Raw genomic sequence first — 11,443 nt, forward strand, 5'->3', positions numbered from 1 at the left:
GCGCCCTGAGAGGTGCTCATTCATTTTGATTAACAGGGCCTTCCTCGCTCTCATCCCGTCCTCGGTGGTTCGCGCTCTCCTTGGGGGAAAAAGCCCACATGGATGTTTTTCTTTTTTTATCCCACATGGTTTTTCACTTCCACAACAGCACGTCATTACCCGCGTGTTTAAACACTTAAGAACAGTTTAAAAAGGAAGGAGAGGAGGTGGCGGTAGAGGAGGAGGAGTGAAAAAACACTCACGAGCAATGAACAGTTCTACATTAACTCTGTATCACTCAAGGGAGCTGTAAAGGCTGCCCTGTAAGCGAAATGAAGTCAATAAATAAATGTGGCTGTTGTCAGATGTCTGGAACCGCTTGAGAGGGTTTCAGCAACAGGGCAGCCCACCATGTTGAAATGAAGGGTGATAAGTTTGGGCGGCCCCGCGGAATTAAACGCTACAACTTGCTGAGTGCCATTGACTAATGAGGGCGGGTTTGCCGCATGATAAATTCAAAAACAAGAGGAATGTTTGATCTGCAAGAAACCACAGTTTGTTGAAAGTCACAATGCCTGCTCAGCTCCGGGTGGGAAGAGAACACCATCACAAGACAGAGGAGGTTTATTATTTTATGCAGATCCCACATGAGCAGCCTCTGATAATGAAACTACTCCCCCAGAGGCCTGCTTTCACTACAGTCAATCAAAGCACATGTGACAACAAACAGAAGAAAGAGACAGGAACTGTCAGTGGACCGCTCCAGTTCATGACTTCATTGGATTCAAATATCTGTCAAAACGCCAACTTGCTGTGATGCGACTGCAACTCTTACTTGGCAGGCCGGCCGCGTAAGAGAAAATATAAAAGATGTGGAAAAGCAGTAGCAGCTGGACGAGTGTTTTGCCAAGTTAAAGCAATTGATCGCGAGGGTCCAAGGAAGAATGGGTGGGTGAGTGGGTGGGAGCATGGTTCAGAGGAAGCGGCAGGTGTGGGGAAGAGAAAACACAATCACATCTCAAGTCAAACAAATCCGTCTCCACTGATGGAGATGGATAGAGGGTCAGCATTCCAATCCTTGCTGGAGATCCCCACCGCGTAGCCCCGGGTCCTCGCTCTCACTGCTGCTGCTGCTGCTGCTGCCACTGGGCCAAACATCTGGACGGACGGGGAGAAAGGAAGTAACAAAGAGGAGTGGAGGGGAGAACGTTTTCCAGAGATGAGTGAAAAAGGTGGGATGAACTGAGGTCAGGAGGAGAGGTGAAAGGTGTTAGAGGAACAGGCTTGTTTATCTTGGGTACTCCCCGTGGAGGAGGGAGCCCACAAAAGTGAGCTCGTGTTGGTGGGGGAAAGTTCACACCCTTCTTGTGGCTGCCTTTTATTTCTCTTCATCTTCATCTGGTTCGCTTTGTCTCTTTGGAGCATTTTTCTATCATCATCTGGCCAGCTGAAGGTCAGAGGCTGCGGTAAATGGGGGTAACATTGTGTTTAATCCTTCACCCAACACTTCAGCCTCTTCTATCAGTCATCCTTCACAGTGCAGAAGCCTCTAACTGCCTGCTAAAAACTTTGCTCTTTTATTTATTTATTTTTTCTTTGTGTATTCCCCAGGAGTCCTATAAAAGCCTGTGCAGCTCTTGTTTTCTCTGCAAGTCGAAGGATGAACTAGAGCTCATAAAGAGAAAACTCAGAGGGCACACTGAGGTCCTGGGCTCTGTAAAAGGCGGGGGCAGCAGCTCTGGTGCTGGTATAGTGGCAGTGGAGAGAAATGTAGAGTTATATAGACACACACACACTCCACACCTTGGGAGCATTTGATCCCCGTGAACACTGCACGGCCCGGAGAGGACACGCTCTGTAAATTTTCCTCGCTCCTGCGTGCTGTGTTCTCTGTAACAGCAGCCTGAGCTTGTAAAAATAAAAAATAAAAACCACACACATGACAGGTGCCAAAGTCAGGAATGTAAAAAAAAAAGTGAATGATGAAATATTATCATGGTGCTTGCTTGTTATTTTTCTTTATTTTTTCTTGGTGTCGTGTACTTTGAGAGAAAGCGTGTGCCAAAGTGTTAGCGTGTGTATTCCACGTGTATGCAGTGCTGGGATTTGTTACTTGTGACAGTTCTGGATAGAAAAATATATTTTTTATTTAGTATTATTAGCAAGAAATGGTTAAAATATCAACCTTATGATGAATTGTTATAAGTGATGGACACACTGTCCTATTGGATTATGAGTACTAATGCAGTATTTGGCATAATAATTGGTATGTTACTGTTTTATTTACCTCCGAGCTCATTTACCTATCCTGTTTTTCTTTCAGCTCTTTTATTAATTGTTCACATTTACACCAAAATCCAGTAATATTAGCTGTTTCAGTAGTTTATCTGTTACTTTTAGCCATTACCTTTTTATGTGCTAATGTCAGCTATTTAGCTATTGCTAATAGCTAACAGTTTTAACTTAGCTTAGCTGAACACTTTCAGCAGTTCCCCTGTTTACTTGATATCAGTCTCTTAAGTTTTATATTCTGAAGTTTTATTAATTTCATGCTTTTGCAATATGTAACATTTTCTCTCATCCTCTCTTAATTTTTAGCTAGCTATTACCGTTTATCCATTAGGCTACTCTTAGCTAACAGTGTATTCCCTGTTGACTTGCTGACCTGTTTTCTTGTGTTCTGCTGATCATATAAATCAGCATTATGCATATGTTTTAAACTATATTGTCCAAAAAATATTTTTGTGGGACTGAAAGGTTGTTCAGAATAAGTTTTACTAAACCTCTCAATTACACACTGTTGTGGACAACAAGTAGCCTAGCATAAAATCACATTTCCACTGTCCAAAGCCACCAAGCAAATATGTGAACAAATATATTAACCAAAATGTGCTTGTATGCCTGAGATTTCTTCTTCTAAATGTGCTTAGTTACATTCTGCTGCAGCTTGCATGTGTGTGTTTTTACTGCTGATGGCACAGTGGAGGATTTATTTGAACAGATGTGAACTCTCAGTACCAGAGTGACCTCAGGTCCTACTTGGCTACACTGCAGCTGATCTCTCTGCCCTGGAATAATAACACTCAGTTTAACAGACTGACCTGTGGAGGAAAAAGCTCGCAAACACACTGTCTAATAAGTCGAGGAATAAGTCTACATTTCCTCTCACAAGTTAACTGAATCTCTCTGTAACCTTATCAGAGCGTGCCTTGCTGCAATGTGGAGTGCATATGTCAGGGCATGTCCTTGTCTTCTGTGAAATATCTCAGTTACAGTAACCAGACAGTACAGTAAAACCAGAAGTTATATTCCTTTCAAAGTCAGATATATGGCTCGGGATTTATACTCTCATTGACTGAAAATGGAGGGTTTTATACCAAATGCACTGCACATTAACAGCGTTGAGCATGAGTTAGAGGAGTCCAGAGGTTGCCGACAAGAGCCATAAAGGAAGTGAATTTATGTCTCAGAGTGATACAGGCGGGAGGTCAGAGGCAGAGTTAAGTGTGTAGGGTCGACAAGGATGAAGAGACAGCAATGTTTGGATAGAGGACAGGGGAGAGTGATTCTAATTTATACCCCACTAATTGGAAACAGCAGAGTCCTGCACCTGAATCGCATTTTCGGCCCTGTGGCCAGCGCTAGGCCTGGGGGACGTGGGAGGGCGATGAGGGCTTTGGGGGGGTGGAGGGATGGACTGGAGGTTAGGGTCAGTGTCAAAGGCAGCATTGTTGTTTCTATCCCTGCAGCCAGGACAGAGGTTTTGTGGTGTGTGCGTGCATGTGTGCAGATTTGGAAACGCAAGATGCCCGTGTCTGAGCAGAATTAGTGTGTGTATGTTTGAAATGTTCTGGGGGTCATGTTGTTGTGACAGTCTTGAAAACACACCACACACACACACTAACGAGGCCGGAGCCAGAGTGAGGACCACCCTGGTGCAACAGAGCGAGAGGAAGGAGGGGGGGAAATCAGCTTAATGTGTCATGGTTTCAATCTGACACGATCTAACATATGACATGGCTGGACTTCAGCAGTCTTAGCTTCCTAGTTAAATAAATATGACAGCCTCCTGAGGTAATTACCATGCTGTGACCAAGTTGAGTCATAGCATCCGTTAATTATGAGATGGGCCGTGTGATTACAATCCCTTTTTTTTTGTTAAATCCATGCTGCGAGTGAGTTTCTGATGTCTGTAATATTTCAGTGAGTGATGATGTATTCAGATGTTGGCTGTGACTGGGGTCTGGCATTGTGCTTAAAAGTGAAGTAATCTTGGAATTTAGATTGAAAAAACACTGACTTTGCTCGATGGGCTTCATATCGGCACGATCTGTTTGCACTGCTAAGCCACAAGTCAAATCCGGGCCTATGCCAGAGATTCCCACCCAAGGGCACTGGCGCTGTCCCACAAGAAGGTAGTTAAGTGAGGTCCATGAACTGTATATGAAAGGTGACGCCACCTGTGTGTTTGTGGACTCGAGATGAGCAGTTTGTCTGTGACTATCTTATTTCATTTCATTTTTTTTTCAGGGGGTGGATCTGCCTGAGAAAAAGTAAAGAAACAATCTCTCATACTGAAGTGAGCTGTCAATCAAAAAGTAGCCAAAACTTAAAGAATCCTCTGTTTTATTATTTATTTTACTCTGAATGGAACCATAATTGATAAAATGAAATTCATAGTCACTGAAACTTGTAATTATTGCTTAAGACTACAAATTAATTTAGAAGGGCCATAAATAAGGTGAAAATTTAATTTTCTAATAGTTTTCTACACAATCTGCCACCAGAGGAGTCGCCCCCTACTGACCACTAGCAACAATGCAGGTTTAAGAGACTTCCACATTAGCTTCACTTTCATCTGTCTTTTCTACACATTCTGAGTATCTCAACTAATTTGGAAAAAATACAAAGTATGTAATAGATATTGATTAAAATATTCAGAGAGTCGATACATTTGAAACATTTGCTACATTTGAATTGCATGAAAATATGACTGAATTTGAATGAATTTGGCTTGTAGTGTAAAAACATTTTGAAAGCCTAAAAATAGCAGAAGAGCTCTACATAAATGCCAGTCTATTTAACAATATATATAACAGAGTGAAATGGGGCAAAATAAATTTGTCTAAATGAGCCCATTAGAGTAAGGTAGCTTGCGGTCGGAAAGGAGCACTCAGGTTTTTCTGCTGAAAAAAAAAGGGGGTAACACGGGCTCTGAACTAGAGATTTATGCCTGTTTTTCTAACACTGCTGTGTGTCTTTGTGCGTGCGTGCTTATGTGAAAGCAACGCATCAATTCAGTGCTAAGTGACGAGCTGTCAGCTTTCACAAAAGGACAGACAAAGACCCCCTTAATACGAACGATGCACAGTGCAGATAAACACACATAAACCCCGAAAACCAAATTTCTTGAAAAAAAGGGGGAAGAAATGGCGGCTGGATTTAGACATATGGGGAACATATTGGTGGCGGAGATCTGATCACACGAGTTTCCTCTGAGGAGAAGAGAATACAACAGGATTTAGATGTGGTGGGGGCTGTTTTGTTTCCCTTTAAGTGTGTGTCAGTCGTCTGCCCTCCTTGAGGATGTGAGAGAAAACGTTTCTCTCTGCTTCATCGCTCCTCTTGATCGACAACTTGATAGCCTGCGCACATGACTGAGTGTGCGCAGGCCAGAAAGACACACGCGCACTCGTCCCACTGTAGTGGTTTGCAGAGAGACAGTTGTCCTATGATACTGCTTTTTTTTGTTCTTTCCACCTAGCATGTATTCTGTTGACTGAGCTCTGAGCGCACATCAAAGCCACCACAATCTGTCTGTTTCTCTCACGATTTGCCCCCCCACCACACCACGTCGATCTATGACTGAGCACAAACCATGCACAAACTAAAACACATTTGTATATGTGTATGGTACGGGAGGGACTCTGCATTTTCTTTGATCACTGTTCATCTGACATTGAATTAGTTCCTTTGTAGCGTTCAGAAACACGATCGATTTGTTATTTGACGTTGAAATCCTTGATTTTAAAATAGCCGCTCGTATTCTTTCCCTTTGACAGATCATGTTACTTTTTTGTGTTGAAAAGACACAGAACCAAAGTTAGTGCGTGCGGGGTATCCCCAGTTTTTTCCTCGCTGTCTTATCATTTCCACATTGATTCCACTGCCCTCTCTGGGCTGAAGTAAAGCCACTGCAGCTGCACATCTTAATCTTACTTTTCCCTTCATCCTGCCTGTCATGTTTACTCCCTGTTTCTCTCCCTCCTCTCTTCTGCAGGATGCATGGTTTCAAAGGGACCACAGAACAAATCAGAGGCCCATCCCTGCGCACCAATGGCCTGTCTCTCATTTCAGATGGAGATTGAAGGGCACGTCTGCTCCGGGGGCGCCCACCGCCCTGAGGGCCTCTGCGTCTCCCCTGCGTGAGAGCTGGACCGCTACACGCACCAAAAAACCCGTCGACCCCCGCAATCGGCTGTCTGGTGAGCTCAGTCGCTGGAAAAGCCCTAAAAAGCCTCGCCTACATCCCTTGTTAGCTCAAGGCCGTGTGTGAGTGGAGTGTGTTTTGGGTTTGGCGTCACTTTGAAAAGATATGACAATAAACGGGCCCTTGAGCAGGAGTTATTATGTGTTTGGCTGAGAAGCGGGAGCTCGTGTTGCCTCGACGGAAGCTGGATCTTTCCCAGCGTTGTTTTGAGGTGCTTTGGGTTTGTTAGTCATAGCTTACTGTAAAGTGCCTCCTGAGACGCTCCTATTTAGAGATTGTTTTGTGCGCCTCGACTCTGAAGTGGTATCACGGGCCAGCTCCCCTGGCTTTTTCCTGGCGGAGGATGTGTATGCATCTGCAAAAAAAACCCAACAAAAAACCTACAAAAAAAACCAACCGAGGCCACAGAAGATCAAATCCAGGTTTGGACGACGCATTGTATCAATGCGAGCTGTGGCTCCAATCTCCCAGAGTATCTGTCTCCAGCTCTGGTCTTTCTAGGCCTCCATTAAGCTCCTCTAGCTTTCATATGACACGCCGATACCCATCATAAGCTGCATGACAGCATATGGACCTGAGTGACATTTGATGTACGTGGCAGGAGCGAGTGCAGCTCCTCTTTGCGTCTCCCATTCATGTGGTGGAGGGAGGATTAAGACTTGATCCAATAGAGCAGAAGTGGAGGAGAACGAGCCGGGGTCAGATCTGCCTTGAATTAAGTCAGTGTTGCAGCAGGAATAATACAGTCACCTCCCCCAGAACCCAATAATACTACTGAAGGATAATGTGTGTGTGTGTGTGTGTGTGTGTGTGTGTGTGTGTGTGTGTGTGTGTGTGTGTGCTTGGCCTGTGCCGAGGCTGCGACCAAACCACAGGCTGGTGTCCTTTACAGAGAATAGGGGTCTCTGTTGACGGTTCAAACACAGCCCGCGGCCCCAGCTTCAAAAAGGCCCCCAATCATCGCACCCACTTACAGCCAACGGCGCATGTCACTTAATGTGGACCACACTATCCATCAATTATGGTGACGCTCAGGGGCCATCTAACACCCGCACCGCAGCTCCGCGTAGTGAGTTGTCTTCTTCTCTGACTGAAGCCCCCCTCCAACCCCTCCTGCAATCCTCAAAGCCCATCTGCTGCAGGAGGTGCAGCGTGAGGCCGCTAACTCCTCAGAGCTGTCACACCAGCAGAGCTCAGGCTTTTCTGCTTCTTTCATCCCGCGATGTTTCGCTCCCTAAAGCTCATCCTCCTGCAAACGTGGCCTCCTGCAGTGCGCTTTAATAGCTCACTTCACCCCTTTTCTCATTCTGATTGTCATCCTTTTTGCACCATTCCCGTCATGCCATAGATTCCCTTTGAAGTGTCCCAACAGTAGGCTTATCCGCACGCCTGTAAGACACACGAGCCCGTGACCTTACCCTCCTACTAGCTGTTTATCTGTCCCTTGGCAAGCGAACTGAGTCAAACTGGAACTCATTTATCGTCATCCGATTCTGACATGTTGCCACGGGGTATTAGTTAAGCCCCAGTGCCTTTTTGGCATCCAAGTGTCAGAACGTATGTTAAGGTTGTACGAGTGAAAATAAATGACTCAAATGTGGCGACCATATTGGGAAGTTCTCTTTTAACAGACGGATGCCGGCGGGGCGTACAAACCTGAACCAGACCGCACATCCGAGTCTCAGCCCTTTTCCTCTTTCTCCCGTCTCCAGTCGCTGTCCGCACAGGACATCTTCCTCTGTCACATCTGGAGGGGGGTGTGGGCGAAGAGGCTCGGGTCAGGCCGGAGGGGACGAGGGGTGGCTCTCGTTCCGGCCGATTCGCCGAGCTGTCCTCCCGCTCGAGTCAGCTGCTCGTACACGTGCAGAAGCTTTGGTGTGCATTCATGCGTGTGTGTGTGTCCATCAGAGCCCTAACCTCAGCAGCTGTGTGTGATTTTGTATTCATATCATCTGGGGGGCTTCTTTCTTGTTGTAGTTTTTTTTCCCTTTCCTTCTTCTTCCTGTCTGTGCTGACACCTTGTTCTGTGCGCTGGAGGTCCTTTATGGTCAGATCATGGATGGGAGCTGCTTCGTGTCAGCTGCACTGCCTCTATTTCTGAGTTTCCACTTCATCTGGGAAATAGTGCACAGACGCTTTTCTATTTTCAGCAGTGTTTCAAATTTAGGAGAAAGGACATCCATGCTCTTTTTTTAATAGCTCATCTTTGTCTTCCATGTTATTTCTGCCATTTTAATTTCTTCTTCTTTTTTGGTTTTCAAAGCAGTTTTGGTATGAAGTGTTACTAATTGACATTCATGAAGGTTCTCTCATATTTAAGTGCACAGCCTTAATTCATGCATTTCAAAAAATAATTGGTGGGAAAAATTATCCCGTAGCTATTGGATATAAAATTTCAACTAGTTTAAAAAAATGTTTATAAGCCATATTTGAGATTTTCAGTAATGCCTATATTCATGTACTGCAGTTAGTAGAGCAGTCTGTAATGGCAGAGAGAGACATGGTACTCAGAGAGTTTAAAACTTTGAGAAATCCTTTTTAAACCTTATTTTTGAGAGACAATGATCAACCACTTTAGGCACCTTTGACAGCTGATCACATGAAATGTTTTAAGTCTGCTCTGACCATTTAAATTTGAATTAATTTAGGTAATACTCCAAAATAGCTCCCCAAATATGTGCCCACAGGCAGGGCCGAGTGGGAAGACTTTGATAATAGATTGCATAGCTGATGAGTATAGTGTCAGACGGCTCACTGTAACTACCTACAAAATACTAAGTTTGTAAGAGTTAGTAAAAAGTAATAAATCACAGCTTAAATGGTTTAAATACAAATGTGACTAAATGATTTTTAAAAAAGAAGCGTTTGGAAAATATGTAAAATGTTAGAAATCAGTCAAAAAACATCTGGTGAATTTTAAAGCTAACATAAGAAAAATAAAAAGTCTGGACTCACTGTTTAAAATTTTACATTTCATATTTAAACACTTTAAAATTAATTTCTAACACTGCAGTAATTACATTTTAAAATGTAGAAATAATTAAATGAAGCATCACATAACTTTTTCTTCTTCTTCTTCTTCTTTGTTTAATGATTATTTCCTATCATAGTCTGGACCCGCTGTCGAATACTCCCCGCTGGACACACACAGACACAGACGCACAGTCGGACGGGGCGAGCACTGCTTGGTAAACAATCGCAGCCACACATGCTCACGCTAGGAAGGAACATGAAAACAGCACTAATGGGAAAAAGATGAGAGGGCTCACAGCGAGCACACCCAGAGAGGAGGAGGAGAGCGAGCCGGCAGTCGGACACCGCTCGCTGCCTCAGCCCTGCATGCCGGCACACAAAAACAGCCCTCAGATAGAAAGATAGTTCCTGAGGTCACACTGTTTAAAAAAAAAAGGAAAAAGATTGGTGGGTTAAAAAGCACTCAGCTGATTTACAGCCTCTGTGAACTCGTGTGATTATTTTATCCGAACGTTATATTATTATAATTTTGCTGTACTACTTTATTTCTTTCCAGCTATTAGAGCTAAATTACCTTAAATTATTTTTGCTTTTTTGTCAAATATATTTAGAATGTTTTATTTACCCACAAATTCTTCCAGTTACAATCTGGCAAACAGTCATATTTATTTGTAAATTAAAAAAAACTAAATAAAATTTTAAACATGTTTAACCACTTGCCATAATGGTCGTGCGCTGTTCCTGTAAAAAAAGAAGAAGAAGAAGGACGGCCTTGTGCTGTGAGGGGAAAGAGTGTGTCATCTTGTTTATTTTCCTTTGGTTTGCTGTCTTTTTCCAGGCCATGGGGCGCGATGATAACAAAAAAATATTGCGGGCGTCCGTGTCTTCACAGCGGACTGCCCTCCCCCACCACCACCACCATTACCACCACCAGACTGGATCCGACGGGGGACCGCAGGGCCCTCGCAGCAACATTTTTGCCGTGAGGGAGAGGAGCAGAGAAGTTACCGCCTGTGAGTCAATGACGGCTCGCTGCTGATTCCCCTCACATGTTTTGCTTGTTTTTTGGGGGCTTTTTGCTTTTTTCATACAGGCACAAATCAGCTCCCCTCTCTGTCCCAGTGAGGTCTCATCCTCCAGAGTTAATACTGGCCGCCGTCACAAGCTACGGAACTGGTCTTGATTAGTGCTACTGAACTGAGATACTTATGTACGCCACATCCTTCTGGAAAAACAAAAAAAAAATAATAATAATTACACTCCCAAAAAATTTTCATAAATTTTTCTCCAGACTTCCAACTCCGTCTCCGCGCTCTCTGCCTTATCCGTGGTGTGTATCCACTAAGACTGAATAATATTTGGACAGGTGTTCTTTCATATACATTAACTTGAAGGAGTCTAGCGTGCAGTTTCATAAAGCAGGGGGGAAAAGAAGCATATCCTGGTGAGTGGGTTCTGAAGTTGGTGCTGTATGCTGTAGTCTGTACTGTATGTGTAATCCCTAACAATAAAAAACTGTTTAGCACTAATTTTCCTGTACTTTTAAAACCTTTTTTTCCTCCCCGTTTCAGACAAGAGGAGGCCACATCTGGAAGACAGATGTAGTCCCAGAGCTTGTTCTCTCCCTTTGACTCTTGCTCTCTCTCTCACTGCTTCTCACTCACTCTCTCTTTCTCCTGTCCTTCCCTCCCTCTCCTCTCTTTTTGGGAAACATGAGAGCCGGGCTAATTCTCTCTCTCTCTCTCTCTCTCCCTTTTTCTCCCTGCCTTGCTCTCTCCCTCCCACCCTGGCCGGACCACCCACATTCGGAAACGCCTAGCTGCTCCTGAGGCAGAGCCGCCGGCAGCTTAGAGAGACCAAGAGGCAACAGCGAACAAGAGAGATGTAAGGACGGGCCATGATGGACGGTTTAAGCAAGAGTGTCAATTACTGCCGTGTCAAAGCCATTGTGTGCTGCTGTATGGTAGAAGCCATTGTAGAAAAGCATCTCAAGAGAACACA

The 11,443-nt window shown here is 44.2% G+C and overlaps 1 long non-coding RNA gene across 2 annotated transcripts in view; it reads left to right on the forward strand.

Moving 5' to 3' along the window:
• The window catches only part of LOC146710838 (uncharacterized), a 47,828-nt gene that overhangs the window by 34,270 nt on the left and 2,115 nt on the right, over positions 1 to 11,443 (forward strand). The window contains exons 1-5 of one of the 2 annotated variants that reach the window (XR_014920047.1): positions 2,042 to 2,245; positions 6,260 to 6,464; positions 9,580 to 9,657; positions 10,281 to 10,455; positions 11,262 to 11,326. This is a non-coding gene — a long non-coding RNA (uncharacterized LOC146710838). Of the gene's footprint in view, positions 1 to 2,041; positions 2,246 to 6,259; positions 6,465 to 9,579; positions 9,658 to 10,280; positions 10,456 to 11,261; positions 11,327 to 11,443 lie in introns of those variants that run through there. The other variant, XR_014920046.1, reaches the window with a different exon arrangement.

Source organism: Copadichromis virginalis, linkage group LG4, assembly GCF_057382275.1.
Source record: "Copadichromis virginalis isolate Kocher_CV1m ecotype Utaka linkage group LG4, C_Virginalis_male_GT1.1, whole genome shotgun sequence".
In the NCBI taxonomy this organism is placed as follows: domain Eukaryota; kingdom Metazoa; phylum Chordata; class Actinopteri; order Cichliformes; family Cichlidae; genus Copadichromis; species Copadichromis virginalis.